Source organism: Camellia sinensis, chromosome 2 (genome assembly GCF_055761805.1).
Source record: "Camellia sinensis isolate YWXY chromosome 2, ASM5576180v1, whole genome shotgun sequence".
NCBI lineage: Eukaryota > Viridiplantae > Streptophyta > Magnoliopsida > Ericales > Theaceae > Camellia > Camellia sinensis.
The window spans coordinates 147,859,085-147,881,095 of NC_138962.1; the positions used below are offsets into that span (position 1 = coordinate 147,859,085).

Here is a 22,011-nt window from a genome sequence, read left to right on the forward strand (position 1 = left end):
AGTTATGTACTTCGGAGCTCATCTTTATGCCAAAGAAATGACCAAAATTGTATGTTCTCTTGAAAAAATGAATCCGAAGCATGTGACATGGTTTTACTTGAAATTTTGCTATTAGAGATTGCGTCTTTCTCATGACTAGCTAAGGAACTGCAATGTTTACCATAGGGGTTACGGTTATGTCTATATGCTTAGTTGCTTGCGCTAATTCCATTCTTCATATTTGATGTTACAATGTTTAGGTATTGTGTAGTTGTATTTCTTTTGGCAACGTTGAATAACTTCATACAATATATGGTTAGTCTTGCACTCGTTTCTGCATTACTGGATGCTTATGCAAATATTAGTTTTTATGATGAAATGCATTCTTCATGGAATATTTATTTTAATGTTGCCATCATTCACCAGAAGTTTGTTGCTAAACCATCTCTCTCTCTCTCTCTCTCTCTCTCTCTCTCTCTCTCTATTTTCTTTTTTGTTGTGGCCATGGTGTTTGCAGATTGTAGTGAAGCTGATTCAAGGTGTAAATGTCATCTATTCCAACCACAGGAAGCTGGTTCAAGGTGTAAATGTCATCTATGCCAACCACATGAAGCTGGTTTCATGTGGTTTCAGTTTAAAATGACAATAATGTCAGGAGGGATTTTTGGTGGCTGCTTGTCAAATGCTTTTAGTCATTGTTGTTTTCTTTTCATTTCCAGGTTTGATACATTTATTTTTGTGAATGGTATCAGCTCTTTCAATCACTTTCAACCTTGTCCAGTGAAGTAAATATTGCATCTGATAAATGTAGAATATCCTATTTTGGGAAAAGATTGGTTATTGATGACCTAATGAAGGTTTGATGATTCTAGACATGCAGTAGTTTGATGAATGTGTATTGTTGTTGTTGTTTCCATGCTTCTGGTTGTGTTGCTTTGCTTCTCCTATCATACTCTATATGATGCTTCTGCTTTTGTATCTGCATCATATTGTAACACGTCCGCGAGGGACCCCGCTACAGTTCGGACTCAATTTGTGTCACAGTTCTTAATCTGAACCAAAGAGTCCAAATTCGGCAAATCGTTTTGAGAAACAGATTTTTTGAAAAGAAGTGCCAAACATGGACTGCTTTGCCAGATACAGAGTCGCCACCTAAATATTTTAAAATGGGAGAATTTAGGAAACCCTGACTCGGTGCCAAAGGCCATGTGTCCGTCATTGCCAAAGTTGCCTCGGCTCGGGAGCTTGGGTACGATTGGGGAAGGTCAGCTATGAGCACCCCCTCTCGCCCGATCCGAAGATCGGCCTCTACTAACCGTGATATCCATTTTTGAAAACGTTATGTGTTCTTATTCCGGTTATTAGCCTAGAATTACTATGTTATGCGCACAGCAAACAAGTATAGACTAGATTGCCTAATTTGGAAATAAGCATTGCATATCCGTTTGTTTTGGAAAAATGCTTTGGAATTTGCTACTCGCAAGTAGGCTAAAATATGGATTTCAACGAGTTTTCCCAACTCAAACAATCCAACCTTCACCCACAGGCATTCAAACAGTTTATAACACATAAGCATCTAGCCACATGGTAAGCATACTGTCATGATAGCACTCACACGCATGCGATGATGCTAAAGCATAAACACTTACACCGTACTCCGTACCAAAACAGTAAACTAGTTAGCAAACATGCGTGATCCTAGTTCATGTTAAAAATGGCTAATGCATCGCATGCAAAAATGCAATCTAGACAGGCTCAGCTATCCTAAACATGGTATGTGAAGTGTAGTCAATCAATTGATGCACGTATTCAATTTGGAGTTGAAGTACAAATGCAGTTAGCGTGATGTACCGAGCCTGATGCATGCAATACAAATGCATAAATGCACGCATGCATTGCATAAGGTATGCTAATTTAAACATGTCCTAATCTACCATCATAAGCAGGTAAGTAAAAGGGAAGAAAGAAGTGGGGATTGGAAGACATGCACGCACACACACCCACACTTATTACAGATTCGCCCTCGCTCGGAGAGACCGAAAGAATATTACAAATAATTGACCTACAAGCTAATTAAACATTACAGACCATCTAATTAGCTAAGCAAATTAACTAATCTAGGGAAAACAGATAAACCGCCTCGGGAGGAGAGCTCGATGCAATGCATGCTCGGTCCTGCTCGGAAGTGTACCGCCATGCATAGGCTGCCTCTGTTTTCCTTTCTTTACTCCTCTGGAGGCTGCCAAAACCTCAGGATTGCTTCTATGGATACTGGGAGACATCACCGGCTGAGTAGGATTACCACCGGCAGTGTTATGTGGCCACCGGCCATTGGTGAAGCTATCGGCAGAGAGAGGATTGCCGGTCGGCACTTGGCACTGCCGGTCGGCAGAGTGTTCTTGCAGAATCTGCAATTGACAGCAACAGAGGGCAAGGCAGAGCATGGCAGTACAATTCAAGGCATATATGCACCAATCATGTCCCTTATCATGGTAATGACTCAAAGGAACATGCTCCTCGGTTCTCAGACCATCAATCACGCATTTCCATGCGTGATGGCTCAAGGGACCAAGTGTGCACATTTGATGCCAAATGCAATGCAATGCGACAAACCAAAACCCAATTCCTATCACTAGATCAAGGAATAAGACATGCATGCTAGATGCAATGCAACCTAGGCACGCAAGCTAAGGATGCAACATGGGAAAGCGAGGTGCACATGCAAGCATGCAAACAAACATCCAAGGCAAGCACGCAAGCAAACAAATAATGGACTTAAACATGATTTGGGCAGCTCTAAAAAGGGCCAAAACAGTTGTCAAAGTAACCAAAATAAAGGACCAAATACACATACACACATGCACATGTTAAAGGGCCAACACTTAGGCACAAATGAGGCAACTCTCAAGCACATTTGAATGAGGCAATCATGGACATATGGCATGCAAGGTAAGCATTGGAACTCATGTTAGGATGGTGTCAAACCAAGTAAACAAAATAGACCAAGTATGCAATGAATGGCCCAAGTACTTGAAGCAAGTCAAAGGGACTTGAACCATGGCTAAGCCAACCAAGCCTCACAAGGCTAAGAGGACTTAAAATAGATTCAAGGCAGACCTAGACCATGCAAAGGGGACTCTTAGATGGCATCTAAGTGGCTCAAATTCAAAGGCATGCACAAATACCAAAACATGGAGCATGCCACACAAGCTTTCAAAGCATTAAAGAGACATCCAAGGAAAGCATATAGGCATGCAAAGGGGACTGAAATGACATGGTGGATAATTCCAAATCACTAAATCAATGCAAAAATGTCATGCTATACATTCACACACTTAAGGCCAACAAGCCGAAATGCAAAGGGACTATACTAAGCATGCCAAATCCGACCCAAACAACCTAGGACAGACCTTAAACATGGCAAAATACGCACAAAAGCTTCACAAGACTAAGCCTAAAACATGCTAGAATCAGGGGTTACAACCTAAGGCATGTTAAGGCCTAAACATAGCATTACAAGGTAGGTATGCTAAGCATGCATGGTGTACCAAAACCAAATAAAAACAGAAGCATATTATGGCATATTAAGCACAAAAAACAACTAAGGCATGGTCAACATGAAGCTTAGCTAGGTGCTCCCTCAAGAGGCCAAAAATGGTCCTTTTCAAGGACAACAAGGAGAGGGGGTGGCCCTCTCCTCCCTAGGACCTCAAGGCACCATCCTCACCTCTGAAATCCCTCAAGATTTCAGTGGTGAGGAGGCCCAAACACCAAGGTCCCGGAGTTCACTCAAAATGGCTCAAAATGGGGCCTTTCAAGGCCTAAGAGGGGTCAAATAAACCACAAAACACTCTAAACAAACTATTTAGAGGGCCTAAAAACAGAACTTTTTTATGTTATACAATAAGCACGAAAACAGCTCTAAGATAGGTAGAAAAGCAATGCAAAAATGGGGAATAAAAGGGAAGTTTCTCACCCTTGTAGATCACCTTCACAAATGATGCTCCAACAGCCCTCTTTGGCTTGAATCCAGCTCCAAAACACCAAAACCAGCCTCTTAGAACCTCAGTAGCTAAGAGAAGGTGGAACACTAGGTGTTTGTGTGCAATACTAAGAACAAATGCACCTAGAACACTCAAGAGAGAAAAAGAGAGATAGAATGTATATCTAACCCTAACCCTAAAACCAGAGCTCTCCCCTGTGTTTTTTGTTTCTAAAATGTCTAACCCTAAGCAAGGGAGAGAAGGGCTCCTCTTATAGAGCTTCTTGTCTTGTAAAGCTTACAAGACAAGCTTCTAAAGAGGGAGATCCCTCCATACACGTGTATGGAGGGGAGCCAAATGCAAGACAGCTGTGATAAAATATCTGCAAAAGCAGATGCACAGTAGTCGGTGTAGACACCCCATTTTTGACCGTCCTCAAGACTTGGACGTCACCGTTTGAACACTCGGTAATCATCCATGTTTGTGTTTGTTTGGAGTTCCCGGAGGTCTCGGCTTCGTGCCTTGCCTCGGGATCTCCGAATTCGACCGTTTAGTGTCTGGTTTTGCACCAAACACTTGCATTTTGCCTTGGAGGGGCAGGGAATGCCTTGTGAGGTATCCCCACACACCACCGGCCATGGCCAGAGGCCACCGGCTGGTTTTTGCTGCCCCCGGCAATGTATATTGCCGGTCGGCACTATTTAGTGCCGGTCGGCACTCCATTTTGCCAAAATGGCATCTTTGGCCGGCCGACTACTGTGCATCTTCTTTTGTAGATATTTTGTCACAGCTGTCTTGCATTTGGCTCCCCTCCATACACGTGTATGGAGGGATCTCCCTCTTTAGAAGCTTGTCTTGTAAGCTTTACAAGACAATAAGCTCTATAAAGAGAGGTCTTCTCTCTTGTTGCAAGGGTTGGACACTTGAGATATTCTAGAGAGTTTAGACAACCATTTTTAGAGTTTTGAGTTCTAGGGTTAGAAACCATACACTTTCTATCTCTATATCTCCCTCTTGTGTGTGTTAAATTGTGTTTGTGTCTTACTATTGCACATAAACACATAGTGTTTCACCTTCACTTAGCTACTGAGGTTCTAAGAGGTTGGTTTTGAAGTTTTGGAGCTGTTTTCAACCTAGAAGGAGCTGTTGGAGCATCATTGTTAAAGGGGTCTTCAAGGGTAACAATTTTGCCTCTTTATTCCCCAATCTTGCATTGTATTTCTACCTATCTTAAAATCATTTTTGAGCTTAGTGTATAATACAAAAAAAGGTCTATTTTTTAGCCCTCTTGATTGTTTATTAAGAGTGTTTTGTGGTTTGGGTTTGTTTGACCCCTCCTAAGCCTTGTAAGGCTCCTTTTAGTGCTATTTTGTGCAAGTTTCGAGACTTTGGTGTTTGGGCCTCTTCACCACTGAAATCTTGAGGGATTTTTGTGGTGAAGATGATGCCTTGAAGTCTCCAAAAGGGGAGGGCCATCCCCTCTCCTTGTTATCCTTGAAATGGACCATTTTTGGCCTCTTGAGGGAGCATCTAGCTAAGCTTCATGTTGACCATGCCTTGGCTGTTTTTTGTGCCTATTATATCATAATATGCCTCTGTTTATTGTTGGTTTTGGTACACCATGCATGCTTAGCATACCTACCATGTAATGCCTTGTTATTGCCTTAATATGCCTTAGGTTGTTAGCCTTTGCTCTAGCATGTTTTAGGCTTAGTCTTGTGAAGGTTTTGTGCTTATTTTGCCATGTTTAAGGTCTGTCCTAGGTTGTTTGAGTCGGATTTGGCATGCTTAATATAGCCCCTTTGCATTCTGACTTGTTGGCCTTAAGTGTGTAAATGTATAGCATGACATTTTTGCATTGATTTGGTGATTTGGAACCATCGACCATGTCACTTCAGTCCCCTTTGCATGCCTATATGTTTGCCTTGAATGCCTCTTTAATGCTTTGAAAGCTTGTGTAGCATGTTCCATGTTTTGGCCATTGTGCATGCTTTGAAATTGAGCCACTTAGATGCCATCTAGGGGGCCCCCTTTGCATAGTCTAGGTCTGCCTTGAACCTATCTTAAGCCTCTTAGCCTTGTGAGGCTTGGTTGGCTTAGCCATGGTTCAAGTCCCTTTGACTTGCTTCAAGTACTTGGGCCATTGTTGCATGCTTGGTCTATTTTGTTTGCTTGGTTTGACACCATCCTAACATGATTTTCAATGCTTACCTTGCATGCCATATGTCCATGATTGCCTCATTCGAATGTGCTTGAGAGTTGCCTTGTTTGTGCCTAAGTGTTGGCCCTTTAACATGTGCACGTGTGTATGTGTTTTGATCCTTTATTTTGGTTACTTTGGCTATTGTTTTGGGCCTATTTAGAGTTTCCTAAATCATGCATAAGTCCATCTTTTCATCCATTTGCATTGCCTCATGTTTGCTTGTATGCTTGCATAAGTGTCTTGCCATGCCATGTTGCATCCTTAGCTTGCATGCCTAGGTTGCATTGCATCTTGCATGCATGCCTTGTTCTTTGACTTGATGATGGGAATTGGGCCTTGGTTTGTTTGTTTGGTTTGCATTTCATTTGACATGAAAGTTGCACACTTGACTCTTTGGGCCATCATGCATGGGAATGCGTGATTGGTGGTCCGAGAATCGAGACACATGTCCTTTTGAGTCACAAACATGATAGGGGACATGATTGGTGCATATATGCCTTGAATTGTGCTGCCATGCTCTGTCTTGCCCTCTGTTGCTGTCAATTGCAGATTCTGCAGGAACACTCTGCCGACCGGCAGTGCCAAGTGCCGACCGGCAATCCTTTCTCTGTCGATAGCTTCATCAATGGCTGGTGGCCACATGACACTGCCGGTGGTAACCCTACTCGGCCGGTGATGTCTCCCAGCATCCATAGAATCAATCCTGAGGTTTTGGCAGCCTCCAGAGGAGTAAAAGAAGGAAAACAGAGGCAGCCTATGCATGGCGGTGCATTTCCGAGCAGGACCGAGCGTGCATTGCATCTGGCTCTCCTCCCGAGGCGGTTTACTGCTTTTCCTAGATTAATTAATTTGCTTAGCTGATTGGGCAATTTGTAATATTTAATTAGCTTGCGTAGTTAATTAATTTGTATTATTTATTTGGTCCCTCCGAGCGAGGACAAATCTGTAATAAGTGTGTGTGAGTGGTGTGTATGTCTTCCAATCCCCACTTCTTTCTTCCCTTTTACTTACCTGCTTTGATGATTAGTAATAGGACATATTCAATTTAGCATACCTTATGCTATGCATGCGTGCATTCATGCATTTGTATTACATACATCAGGCTCGGTACATCATGCTAACTGCATTTGTATTTCGATTCCAAATTGAATATGTGCATCAATTGATTGCATTTCACATGCCATGTTTAGGTTAGCCGAGCCTACTCTAATTGCATTTTTGCATGCGATGCATTAGCCATTTTTTAACATGAACTAGGACATGCATGTTTGCTAACTAGTTTATTGTTTTGGCATGGAGTACGATGTAAGTATTTATGCTTTAGCATCCCGCATGCGTGTGAGTGTTGCCATGACAGTATGCTTGCCATGCGGCTAAATGCTTATGTGATAAACTGTTTGAATGCCTGTGGGTGAAGGTTGGGTTGTTTGAGTTGGGAAAACTCGTTGAAATCCGTATTTTAGCCTACTTGCGAGTAGCCAAATTCCAAAATATTTTTTCAAAACAAACGGATATGCAATGCTTATTTCTAAATTAGGCAATCTAGTCTATACTTGTTTGCTGTGCGCATAATATAGTAATTCTAGGCTAATAACTGGAATAAGAACACATAACGTTTTCAAAAACGGATATCACGGTTAGTAGAGGCTGATCTTCGGATCGGGCGAGAGGGGGTGCTCATAGCTGACCTTCCCCAATCGTACCCTAGCTCCCGAGCCGAGACAACTCCGGTGATGACGGACATGTGGCCTTCGGCACCGAGTCAGGGTTTCCTAAATTCTCTCATTTTAAAATATTTAGGTGGCGACTCTGTATCTGGCAAAGCAGTCCATGTTTGGCACTTCTTTCAAAAAAATCTGTTTTTCTCAAAACGATTTGCCGGATTTGGGCTCTTTGGTTCAAGATTAAGAACCGTGACACAAATCGAGTCCGAACTGTAGTGAGGCCCACGGGCGCGTCTACAGTCGGCCGACCAAAGATGCCATTTTGGCAAAAGGGAGTGCCGACCGGCAATATACATTGCCGGTGGCAGCAAAAACCAGTCGGTGGCCTCTGGCCATGGCCGATGGTGTGTGGGGATGCCTCACAAGGCATTCCCTGCCCTTCCAAGGCAAAACACAAGTGTTTGGTGCAAAACCAGACACTAAACAGTCGAGTTCGGAGATCCTGAGGCAAGGCGCGTAGCCGAGACCTCCGGGAACTCCAAACGAACACAAACATGGATGATCACCGGGTGTTTAGACGGTGACGTCCAAGTCTTGAGGACGGTCAAAAATGGGGTGTCTACACATAAATTAAAGTTCATTGGTAATATTTGTTGTAATGTTGCTGATATTAACTGGTTTTATGTTGATGCTGCTAACATTGTTGCTTTGCCTTTCTTGCCTTTTTGTGCAGCTATTTCTATCTTTTCTCATGATCTGTATGGTGTACCTGTTGTGCATATGTTCATTTCGGTTATAGCCAAGCCTACATTAGCTACCCAAGCCTATCCTTGTTTGTATTGTCCTGGGATATGCTCCTTGTATTTTGTATTTATTTCCGATCTTTGGTCTATATATTCACTTACACAATATATATATATATATATAAAGCCTTTTTCACCAAATAATCTGCATGTTGAAATTTGATTCATACTACTTGCCTTTTTCACAATATATATTCACTTACACAATATATATATATAGAATCATCATTCACCATTGCAAGGGAATGATCATTTCATAAGAAATCCTAAAGAATGACCATTCCATTCCATTCTATCTCATTCTAGTAAACCAAATAGAGAATGAATATTCATCATGTGACTATAACTAGTGTGACTATAACTATAATGAGCATCTGACTGTGTTCAAACTTTCTGAATGTTGGAACTTTGATTGTGTTTTGGTTAATGTTTATGCACACCAAATGATGGGGTGAAAAGAGGAAATTTGTGGGAGGTTCTTGTCAATCTTAGACCAATTTTTTGTAAACCTTGGTGAAAAAATTAAACTACAATGCTAGGAATTGGAAAACTTTATAATGTGTGGTACAAAGGATTGCAATCTTGAACTCAGGTAATGAAACTAGTTTGTGGTCATGTAACCTTGTGAAATTTCAGGGGAGCCAAGATGCAATTTTATCCTCTATTATTCAGGTTTAACTGATTTCGTTCAATACAAATCATCATGTGGAGCACTGGATTATCTCAAGACACCAGAGGTGTATCCTATAGAGAAATGGTGAAATCTTATACTACATAAATGAAACACTTGAGATTGTGCAAAAAACAAATGAAGAGAATTCTCTTTCACAATGTTTGGGGGAGGATAGTCCTGATGTATGATTGTATATCTTGGGGCCCTGGCTGGTTTCCACAAGATGAACTGATGCTTCTCTATTACCAGTTGACTTTGAAAAAATATACTAGAGGAGTGCATCGTCCTTTAGATGTGACGATGGATGGAGTGAGAGGATTACATTCTATTTTTTTCGGAGGCAGGGAAAATGAGAGTAATTGTTCAGTTTTCTCTACGATTAAAAACCTTAGAATCAGCTATCACTAAATGGCCAGTGATAGAGTCGAGTGGGGAAGAAGGATTCATGTAGCCGACCCCATTTGATGGGACTTAAGGTTTGGTTTGGTTTGGTTTATAATATTTAGATTATCTATTTTCCTTTTAGCTTGTGTACTAGTAACTGTATTTGACAAACTATTTTCCTTGCTCTTTGTGTTGAAATCTACCAAGTCTCAAAGATCTAATCTTTTCTAAATGATGATGTTTTGAGGAGCTGATGTAGCACCAGTAAGGAGAAGGATAAGAATGAAAAGAGCAGGAGGGAAGAAAACAAAGGGCAGGGTAAAACAAAGAATAGTCCCAAAGCAATATCTTAATGTCAATCAATTAATACTCAAACCTAAGCCTGATAAACCCTTACATAAAAGCCATATATGCAAGTAAACCAAACAAACAAAAACTACGAAATAAAATCCTAAACAAATTCATTTTCCTAAATAAATTAAACTTCTAAATAAGTAAAATTCCTAACCTTCAATTATTTCTTATCCAATTCTTTTACGTTCCCCATCAGGAGCTTCTACTGAACCAAGTGTGGCTGTCTGTTTTTGGAGGCTTGTGGCTGTCAGTCCTTAGAGGGTCCTTAGGCTCTTGATGTTTGTTTGCTGTCCAGTTTGGAAGTGGTTTCTAACTGTTTTGTTAGGGTTAATAGGAACTCCTTGCTAGGAGTCCTGAAATTTGAGGCTATAATTTTCGGTTGACTATGCTCTGGTAGTCCTGCACATACAATTCAAGAAGGTTGATTCATCAAAATTCTCTTAAACTTTTTGCTTTTTTGTTTTTTAATGGATTCCATTAATTTAAGCTGCAGATGTGCAATTTGCTAGGATACACTAGTTTGTTGTTGGCAAGAGACAATGCCAAATCTCAATTTTGATGGTTGGGTATATAAAGACATCTTTGTCTTGTAAAATAGCATTAATGATTAATTACTAGTTGTGTTCTCGTCGAAGAAAGTGGGTCAGTGAATCTTAGGGATGGGCAACCAAGTACACTATGAAAGGGATTTCAAATCTCCAACTAGGGGTGTTCACTTGTCAGGTCAGACCCGGGGGGGTTTGCCATAGACCCTGTCACCCGAACCGATCATCTCGGGTTGAATAAGAAAGAATCCAATTTTGACTGTCTAGATGCTCGAAACCGAACATATTCGGGTTGAATAGTTTCGGTCAAAATGTCAAAACCAACCAATCTTCATCGCATTGCAGATCATAACCCCAAAAAATTAAAACAAAATTTAACCTCGTATATATATTTTTTGAGATAAAAAAATAAGGATTAGAGGAATGGGAAAGAGACCAAATTTAAGAGAAAAAGAGCTTTGGGTGTGAGGGAGACAGGCAGGAAGGCGGCGGAGTGAGAGAGGAGATTGTTGTTAGGTATACCTCCTTATTGGAGTGTGGGACCCAATTGGTTTTGGAAAAAGAATTTTAATTTGGTTTGGTATTAATTATAATATATATTTATATATTATATTTAATTTGTGGAAACCCAATCCAATTTGATTACAATTAGGGTTTGATTACAAAACCCAAGATTTAATAATATATATCTAATATATATATATATATTGTTTTGTTCTTTACAAAAGTATGGACAGTGGCTACAACTCAATTCGGTGGAAACAGTGTAGCGGCTAATTGATTTCGGGATTTGGGTAATCAATTTGGTGAACTTTGCTTTGTGAGTAGCAGTTTGTTTATCTCTGATTCGAGGTTGATTTGGTTCGTTATTTTGGGTCTTCTTCAACTCTGATTCTGAAGATTTTGATTCATCTATTTGGTGAGGTCTTTCCTCTTGTTTATTTGTGATTATTTGAAATTCACCTAAGGGTGGTTTTGTGAGACCATTAGTGTCTCGTTTGTAATCGTTTAGAACTTATTTGGTTGATAGTGGAATCGGATTTCGATCCCGTGGACGTACCTCACATTGAGGGAACCACGTAAAATTCTTGTGTTGCTTTTGATTTAATTTTTCCGCATTAGTTCTTATTCCCATTGATTGATTTACTTGTGGGGAATCATCGATTTTCCCTAACAACTGGTATTAGAGCTTACGGTTTATTAGGGTTTATTTATTTGTGTAAATCAATGGAGGGGAATGTGGGTCGTATGTCTAGCTTCAATGGAAGCAATTGGGTAACTTGGAAAACTAAAATGGAGGACCTATTATTTTGTTAAGATTTGTATAGACCCATTGAGGGTGAAAGTGGCAAGCCCGAAGGTATGAAAGATGATGAGTGGAAGAGGCTTAATCGAAAAGCCGTTGGTGTTATCCGTCAATGGATTGATGACAGTGTATTTCATCATGTTGCTACTGAAACTTCAGCACATGATTTATGGAAAAAATTAGAGAATCTTTATGATAGAAAATCAACCACAAATAAAGCCTTTCTGTTTTGTAAGTTGGTTAATTTAAAATATAAAGAGGGCAGCCCTATTCCGAAACATCTGAATGAAATAAAGAGTATTGTTAACCAACTTGCTTCTATGAAAATTGTTTTTGATGATGAGTTACATGCTTTGATGCTACTGAGTTCTTTGCCTGAAAGTTGGGAGACTTTGGTTGTGACCGTTAGTAATTCGGCACCCGATGGAGTTGTCACAATAGGCCAAGTCACTAGTAGCTTGTTGAATGAAGAAACTAGAAGAAAATCAGCCGGCTCCTCTCATTTGGAAGCATTTGTTGTGAGAGGCCGAAGCAAAACAAGGGGGAGGAGTAAGACTCCTCATGGTCGTGATCAAAGCCGTGACAAGTCAAGAGATGGTTCTTTTTCAAAGAAAGACGTTGAGTGTTATTATTGCCATGAGAAAGGGCACATGAAGCGAGAATGCCGAAAGCTCAAGAATAAGGAGAAAAGGCGTGACAAAAGTGTGGATAAGAAGTAAGAAGACACAACGGCAGTTACTACCGATGATCTCATGGTCGTTTGTGAAGATGATTGTATCAATTTTGTGGGCCAAGAGAGCAGTTGGGTGATTGATTCTGGTGCTTCTTTTCATGTGACTTCTCGAGTTGATTTCTTCACTACCTACACTGCAGGAGATTATGGTTCTGTTCGAATGGGTAACGAAGGTTTGTCCAAGATTATCGGCATGGGTGATGTTTGCTTGGAAACAAATTTGGGCTGCAAGTTGTTGCTTAAAGATGTAAGGCATGTTCCCGACATTCGCCTTAATTTGATCTCTACTGGGAAGCTAGATGATGAAGGCTTCAACAACAAATTTGGTGATGGAATATGGAAGCTCACAAAGGGTTCTTTGGTGGTGGCTAAGTGCAAGAAGACTCATACACTTTATTCGATGCAAGGAAAAATTTGTAAAGGTGTTGTCAATGCACTTGAAGATGATACTTCTACTGAATTGTGGCACAGGCGACTTGGGCACATGAGTGAAAAGGGGCTACAAGTTTTGTTCAAGAAAGAGCTTCTACCCGGTTTGAAAGGTATACATGTTAAAACTTGTGTTCATTGTTTGGCGGGTAAACAACATAGAGTTTCTTTTCATAAAAATGTTGCTTCTAGAAAAGAAAATGTGTTGGAGTTGATTCATTCTGATGTTTGTGGTCTTTTAAAAGTTAGAACACATAGTGGTGCACTTTATTTTGTTACTTTCATTGATGATTATTCAAGGAAAGTTTGGGCTTTTCTACTAAAAATTAAAGATCAAGTTCTAGAAGTATTTAAGCATTTTCAGGCCATGGTTGAAAGAGAAACCGGGCAGAAATTAAAGTGCATCCGATCAGACAATGGTGGTGAATACATTGGGCCATTTGATGAGTATTGTCGCAGCCAAGGTATTCGGCATCAAAAGACAGTTAAGAAGACTCCTCAACAAAATGGAGTTGCCGAGAGGATGAACCGCACCATTGTGGAAAGAACAAGGTGTTTGCTTTCACAAGCTAAATTGCCAAGATCCTTCTGGGGTGAGGCATTGAAGACAGCGGTTGATGTGATCAATTTGTCTCCTTCCTATCCTTTGAATGGTGATGTTCCAGAAAGAGTTTGGACCGGTAAAGATGTATCTTATGAGCACTTGAGAGTGTTTGGTTGCCGAGCTTTTGTTCACATTCCAAAAGATGAGAGGTCCAAGCTTGATAGTAAGTCAAGACAATGCATTTTTCTTGGCTATAGGCGTGATGAATTCGGGTATAGATTGTGGGATCCGGTCGACAAGAAAGTTATTCGAAGCCGTGATGTTGTGTTTCTTGAAGACCAAACAATTGAAGACTTTGGCAAAGGTGATCAACTGGAGCAAAAAACTAGTGATCTCATTGACATAGATCCATCTCCTTCATCTTCAGTTGATGATGAAAATGGGGGAGATGTGCAGTCACCTATTGAAGATGTGGAGAATGATGCTAATCCTAATGAGGTTGAGCCAGAAATTGAGGAAGAGCATCCAACTCAAGAACCGCCACCACAACTTGAGTTGAGAAAATCTACAAGGGACCGACAACCTTCAAGAAAGTATCCTCCCAATGAATTTGTATTGATTTCTGATCAAGGGGAGCCCGAGAGCTACCAAGAAGCAATTGAGCATGCAAAGAAAGGTGATTGGAAAAAGGCCATGGAAGAGGAGATGAACTCCTTACTTGAAAATCACACCTATGACTTAGTGAAGTTGCCTAAGGGGAGGAAAATTCTGAAAAATAAGTGGGTCTTCAAATTGAAGAATGATAGCAAGAATCTGAGGTACAAGGTACGTCTTGTTGTGAAAGGCTTTGGGCAAAAGAAAGGTATTGACTTTGATGAGATTTTTTCGCCGGTTGTGAAGATGTCTTCTATTCGGGTTGTACTTGGCATGGCTGCAAGTATGAACCTTGAAGTTGAGCAACTTGATGTGAAGACCGCATTTCTTCATGGTGATCTTGAAGAAGAAATTTACATGGAGCAACCAGAAGGTTTTGTGGAGAAAGGGAAAGAGAAATTTGTTTACAAATTGAAAAAAAGTTTGTATGGCCTCAAGCAAGCCCCGTGGCAATGGTACAAAAAATTTGACTCTTTCATGATGAATAATGGTTTTTCTAAAACCACTTCGGACCATTGTGTGTTTGTGAAAAATTTCCCAGATGGCAAATTTATTATTCTTTTACTTTATGTTGATGATATGTTAATTGTGGGTCAAGATTCTTCCATGATTAACAAGTTGAAGTTAGAGTTGAGTAAATCTTTTGCTATGAAAGATTTGGGACCGGCAAAACAAATTCTTGGTATGAAAATTGTTCGTGATCGCAAAGAAGGGCTGATTTGGTTGTCTCAAGAAAGCTACATTGAGAAAGTTCTTGAGAGGTTCAACATGAATAAAGCAAAGCCGGTTGGTTGTCCACTTGCGGGTCACTTCAAGCTTAGTTCGAATCAAAGTCCTACAAGTGAGAAAGACAAGGAAGAGATGCTGAAAGTTCCTTATTCTTCAGCAGTTGGTTCTTTGATATACGCCATGGTTTGTACAAGGCCGGATATTGCTCACGCCGTTGGTGTGGTGAGTCGTTTTCTCTCTAATCCGGGTAAAGAACATTGGGCAGCGGTAAAATGGATTCTAAGATATCTTCGAGGGACTTCGAAGGTGTGTTTGTGTTTTGGGGATGGTAAGCCGATGCTTGATGGGTTCACAGATTTTGACATGGCTGGTGATGTTGATTCTAGGAAACCTACTTCGGGGTATTTGATGACTTTTGCAGGGGGAGCTGTGGCATGGCAATCTAAATTACAAAAATGTGTTGCTCTCTCAACTACCGAAGCTGAATTTATTGCCATTACAGAAGCTTGTAAAGAAGAGTTATGGTTGAAGAAATTTTTGCAAGAGTTGGGTTTGAAGCAAGAAAAGTATGTGCTTTATTGTGATAGTCAAAGTGCTATTCACTTGAGTAAAAATTTTACTTTTCATTCGAGATCGAAACACATTAATGTGAGATACCATTGGATTCGTGAAGTGTTAGATTCGAAATTGTTACAACTCGAAAAGGTTCACACAGATGATAATATTTCAGATATGTTGACAAAGACTTTGTCGAGGGACAAACATTTAAAGTGTCGAACTTTGGCGGGTATGGTTGATTTCTCCACCTAAGTCGGTAGGGGGAGAATTGTTGGGTATACCTCTTTATTGGAGTGTGGGACCCAATTGGTTTTGGAAAAAGAATTTTAATTTGGTTTGGTATTAATTATAATATATATTTATATATTATATTTAATTTGTGGAAACCCAATCCAATTTGGTTACAATTAGGGTTTGATTACAAAACCCAAGATTTAATAATATATATCTAATATATATATATATATATATATATATTGTTTTGTTCTTTACAAAAGTATGGACAGCGGCTACAACTCAATTCGGTGGAAACAATGTAGCGGCTAATTGATTTCGGGATTTGGGTAATCAATTTGGTGAACTTTGCTTTGTGAGTAGCAGTTTGTTTATCTCTGATTCGAGGTTGATTTGGTTCGTTATTTTGGGTCTTCTTCAACTCTGATTCTGAAGATTTTGATTCATCTATTTGGTGAGGTCTTTCCTCTTGTTTATTTGTGATTATTTGGAATTCACCTAAGGGTGGTTTTGTGAGACCATTAATGTCTCGTTTGTAATCGTTTGGAACTTATTTGGTTGATAGTGGAATCGGATTTCGATCCCGTGGACGTACCTCACATTGAGGGAATCACGTAAAATTCTTGTGTTGCCTTTGATTTAATTTTTTCGCATTAGCTCTTATTCCCATTGATTGATTTACTTGTGGGGAATCATCGATTTTCCCTAACAATTGTAATGACAGAGAGAGGATAAAGGAGAAATTGAGATCTGAGACAGAGAGCAAAGTGATCTCTAATGGCAAAGGTGAAATAGTGGCGGAAAGCAGCATCAATGGTGAGGCAGTGGCAAAAAGCAACAGTAGTGGCCAAGCCTTAGTCAAACTAAAGGTTACTGGGTGGTTCTATTACAAGTTACGACTAGTGTTTAGCAACTAAATGAAAATATGAGAGAGTTTTGAAATGAAAAGAAAATGTAATGATGGTGGGGTGATGGAAAGTCGAAGAAAGTGTCATTATGATGTGAAGATGAAAGGTTGAATAAAGTAATAGTAATTATGATGTGCGAGTGAAAAAGTTGAATAATATGTAAAGAGGTAAAGAATGTGATAATGATATTTGGGGTTTCTCAAAAAAAAGAAAAAATTGTTTAATATTTTCTATCAATATGATAAGGTTGTAACACTCCAACTAATAAAAAGAAGAAGTCTGGCTGGAAAAATGCATCATATAATATTTCAGTTGGGTCAGGTTTCTTCGTTTTTTTGATCTATTCATCCGATAGCCGACCGCAAAAATAAAAAATCTGCAATCTGAACTCGTGGACTACTAAAATGGCGGTCAAAACCATCTGTGAGCCGTCGGGTCAGATCAGGTTGGGTCGGATGGATCTTTGAACAGACCTATCTCCAACTTTCATTGTATAGATAGTATACAATTAAGCAGCAATTATGTTAATGAAGTTATAGATGTTAAAATGAAATGTTTTCATTAGCTGGTGTTAGATTAGTCCTTATTCATTCCACATTGGAAGCATTTTGTTTTCTAGTGCTTACCCAAATCCCTAAGGCTATAGAGTGGCAGCCAGTATACTTATATTATTTTTGTAAAATAGATAAATAAAAACTGCAACCCTGGATGAGAACTGCTAGTGGTGTTTGGGAAGCAAGTTCCCAAATTTTTTTCTCATTTTTTCCACTAAAAGACAAAAGTTTTACAAAACCAAAAAAAACACATCCAAACAAAATATCACATCCAACCCCATAATCATTTCACTTTTTCTCTCACAAACATCACATCCAACCACATAAAAACCCAACTATCTTCCCAAACACTAAAAAATTTTTATCTCATAAAAACATACATCTAATAAAATCTACATAAAAACTCACTTCCCAAACACCCACTAATTAGCAGTAAAACTAGATTAATATCCAGGTGTTGATCTCATTGGCTTACAATCTGCTTATTTATCTATGATCAGAGGCTTGAGATACCAAGGTGCCACAAAATCCGCGCTTGTTTAGTAATATGATTGTATATGGATTTGTAACTGCTTTTTTAAGGTTTGATATGTCATGGAAAACGTCCTTGTTTTTTTTAATTGAGCTGTTTTATTTACCATTGGTTAGATTCTTTCCTTGATCACTTTCTTTCGCTTTTATATTTAAACGATCTAGTGTTTTGAGCTCAGCAATGTGTTCACTAATTGTGAGGTTTCTATATGATTATGTCGTTGATGTCAGCTAGTATAATCAAAGTTTTTAAAGGTGAATGCGTACCTCTAAGCGTTTTACCCCTCATGAGGCGAGGCGTAAGCCTCAGGGCGTTGAGGTGTAAGGATTTCAAATTTCAAATTTTAATATTTAGTGAATAAGTGAAATATGTTAAAATAGTAAAAAAATAAAAACAAAATTAAATATAAATGTGTAAATATTTTTTGCCTTAACATTTTACTGCATAAAAGGAAATTTTCCTTCACTGAAAGTGAAATTGATATTCTTAACTTTAGTGATTGAGCTTATCACTTGACCATTAATTGTGTTTTTTCTTAACTGATTATTTACTTAATTTTTCCGATAGAATATAGTTGTAAAAAGTTGCAAAAGGGGATTCTTTTTATTTTTTTAAGTTTAAACAATCTAATAGGCTAAGTTTAACAAAAGCCCAAGGCAACCTCTACATGTGCGTACTTCTCACATGCTTATGCACAAAAAGCGCACCTAAGACGCATATCTCAAACTACAATGCGCAAGCCTTTGGGAAGTAATGCCTAAAAATGAAAGCCTTAATGCATTTTACCTTAGCCTTGAGGTGAGGCGAGGTGAGGCGAGCCTCAGGAAAGCCTTTTAAAACTCTGAGTATAATTACTTTGAAAACACATATATAGATATGGAAAATTCTATTGATACATAAAATTCATACAAAAAAACTCTCACAAGAATGATGTGGCAATGCCATTCTTGTAAATAAACTCATCTTCATGGTTGTTATGTTTTTAAAGTGAAAGGTTCATATTGTGACACATCAATCTGTATGAAAATTTTGTATGAATTTTCTGTTTGCATATCATTACTCTATAGATAGTAATTTACTTTTGATGGTGGTTGCTTTAGGATGGAGCTGCGTCAATCCTTAGGTTTGATCTTGGCAAAGGAAAACACAGTGGCAGCCTTGCTAGACCTACTTCTGTGCAGCGTGCATTATCCATTCTTGAGATGGAGGTTGAGCAAATAAATAAAGGAAATTATGAGCATTATATGCAGAAAGAAATTCATGAACAACCAGAATCTCTGACAACAACAATGCGAGGCAGACTTATACAAGAAGGTTCATGCAAAGCGAAAAGTGTTCTTTTGGGTGGATTGAAGGATCACCTGAGAACAATCAGGAGAAGTAGGCGTATTGTTTTTATTGGCTATGGCACAAGCTATAATGCTGCTTTAGCTGCAAGACCCATATTGGAAGAACTTTCTGGTAAGTACTTCTTGCATGTCATGTCAGCAAATTTTGAATTTGATGTTACCAACTAACTTTAAACTATTTGAATTTGTAATATTCACAGGTATTCCTGTTACAATGGAGGTTGCTAGTGATCTGTTGGATAGGCAGGGACCAATATACAAAGAAGATACAACTGTTTTTGTTAGTCAATCTGGTGAAACTGCAGATACATTACATGCATTAGAGTAGGCATTAGAAAATGGTGCACTATGTGTTGGCATTACAAATACTGTTGGTAGTGCAATTGCCAGGTACACACACTGTGGTGTCCATATAAATGCTGGTGCTGAGATTGGTGTGGCTAGTACCAAGGTATAAAATTTTGTTTTTATTTAATTTTTTTTATCAGTGTCGTAATTTGAGTTTATCTCATTACCTTTGCCAACAGGCATACACTAGTCAAATAGTAGTGATGGCTATGCTAGCACTAGCAATTGGTGGCGATGCAATATCCAGTCAAGCAAGAAGAGAGGCTATAATAAATGGCCTATTTGAATTGCCAAGTATGTTTTATTGATTTCTTTCCTTGTCATGTTGCAGATTTCATAGACTTTCAATTTAGGGAAAAGTGAGATTTAGTGAGAACAACTCAAAATAATTGCACTTTCATAGAGGTACAAGTCGGTGTTGTGCCCCATGCCACGACTTGCACTTGCACCGGGCATAGACCCAGTTACACCTCTATGAAAATTGCATTTATTTTGTATGGTTCCCACTAAACCACAATTTCCCTTTCTGTTTATGGCCAAGGAGGTATGTTGTTAAAAGTGCTCATTTTGCAATATCTGGACATTTTTTTGATTATTTATAATTTTTTTATTTTGCAGGCAAAGTCAGAGAGGTGCTGAAGCTTGACCAGGAAATAAAGGATCTTGTAAAACTATTGATTACTGAGCAGTCATTGCTTGTGTTTGGGAGAGGATACAACTATGCAATGGCTCTTGAAGGGACCTTGAAAGTGAAGGAGGTGGCACTTATGCACAGTGAAGGTATACTTGCTGGTGAAATGAAACATGGTCCTCTGGCTTTGGCTGATGAAAATCTCCCAATTGTTGTTATTGCTACCCGTGACGCTTGTTTCAGGTTAGTTTTGCTATGATAAAGAACAGTTACATCTTTTGAAATGGCAAATGTCATTTTCTGCTGACATGTTCTTGTTTGTGCACAGCAAGCAGCAGTCAGTTATTCAGCAACTTCATGCTCGCAAAGGTCGACTCATTGTTATGTGTTCGAAAGGAGATGCAGCATCTGTGAGCGTGGGTGGTTCTTGTAGAGTAATTGAAGTCCCTCAGGTTGAGGACTGTCTTCAACCAGTAATTAATGTAATTCCATTGCAGGTAATTTAATTAGACCATTCTAACATATATTCTTAAGTGTCTTTCCTCATTTACGTTTACACTGGGTAGATAGTTATCAACATTAATTGTAGTTGTTCAATCAATCTTATATGTTTTATTTGAAATTAGTAATGTCGTTCAGCAGTTTTACTACAGAGTCCAGGAGCCTTAGCTAGAAACTTTGTCTCTTCAAGATATTTATCAAGAAGCTTTGCACAAGTATTGGTGTTTATCATGTGTATGCTAACATGTTACTAAAGCAAATTGTGGAAAATATATCTTTTTTATAGACTTACCTAACTGTACCCGTATTCTACTTATAGGCTTTGTTGTATCGACATACCTGTACCGTACCTGCATCCATGCTTCTTAGGCTTTTTTACTAGTCCTGGCAACCTTTTAGGGCATACTTTTAAGAACTATTCTGACTTTCTTTTCTTTTCTTTTTTCTAACAGCTCTTTGTGCTTAGATTTTTGACAGTTTGGCATTCCCTTTTGGCAGATATTATCGTGTACTACTATATGTTAACTTTCATTGGCAATATAGCTCTTCTGTCTAGCACTTGCAGGGAATGCATCTTTGATTGAATACACTGTCTTTGCTTCATGTTTAATTGGAGAGGGCTTAAACTTCCTTGACTCCTCTTCTAATTTTCTCTTGACAATTTCCGACCATGCATTATGTCTTTATCTTTGTGTGTGTGTTATCAATACATAAGATTTGTGGTCAAAGGAGTTTTGAATTTTAACCTCCCCCTCCCCCAAACACTCAAACGCTGTTAAGGATTGCCACAATCAAACTAAGTGGACGGAGCATCTCTGGTTCTAAATAGTTCCTGCTTGCCATTATAATTCAAATCGTAAATATTGTAATGTGACAATGTCTAGTGCTAGAAATGATTCAAAATCCCTCCCTTATTGCATATGCATTTAAAGCATTAAAAAACATTAAGATCTATGCTAGTTTCCTTCAAATCTGTTCACCATATTAAGATATGAATCAATTGTGCTCTGTTTTGATTATCCAGTCTAACTTTATCCACGTTGAATCATTAAGTTTATTTTATTTGTCTTCTGGTGCAGTTGTTGGCATATCATCTCACCGTTCTACGAGGCTACAATGTTAACCAGCCTCGCAATCTTGCAAAGAGTGTTACTTGTTGACCATCTTCACAATCTCGGAAAAAATGTGGCAACCCAATTAGGAATCTTTATCCATAGAATTCTAATGCTCCTCATGTTTTAGAATATTGTGAAAAGCAGGATTTCCAACCGAACCCTTCCCTTCTTTTGGGCTCATAACCCCTTCTAACTTCTTTAATACAACTATTGCTTAGTTATGCTACTTTTTCATTTGAGTTAATTAAACACAGGTCAATATTACCCAAATCATACAATGATTTTGTACCTTCATCAT

The 22,011-nt window shown here is 38.9% G+C and overlaps 1 pseudogene across 1 annotated transcript; it reads left to right on the forward strand.

The window, feature by feature from the left end:
* Positions 1–704: 704 nt before the first annotated feature.
* On the forward strand, positions 705–21,977 carry LOC114285290 (glutamine--fructose-6-phosphate aminotransferase [isomerizing] 1-like; annotated as a pseudogene). The gene is made up of 7 exons (XR_014361773.1): positions 705–836; positions 18,870–19,230; positions 19,319–19,569; positions 19,646–19,760; positions 20,085–20,340; positions 20,426–20,594; positions 21,678–21,977. The product of XR_014361773.1 is annotated as a glutamine--fructose-6-phosphate aminotransferase [isomerizing] 1-like (transcript).
* Positions 21,978–22,011: the final 34 nt, after the last annotated feature.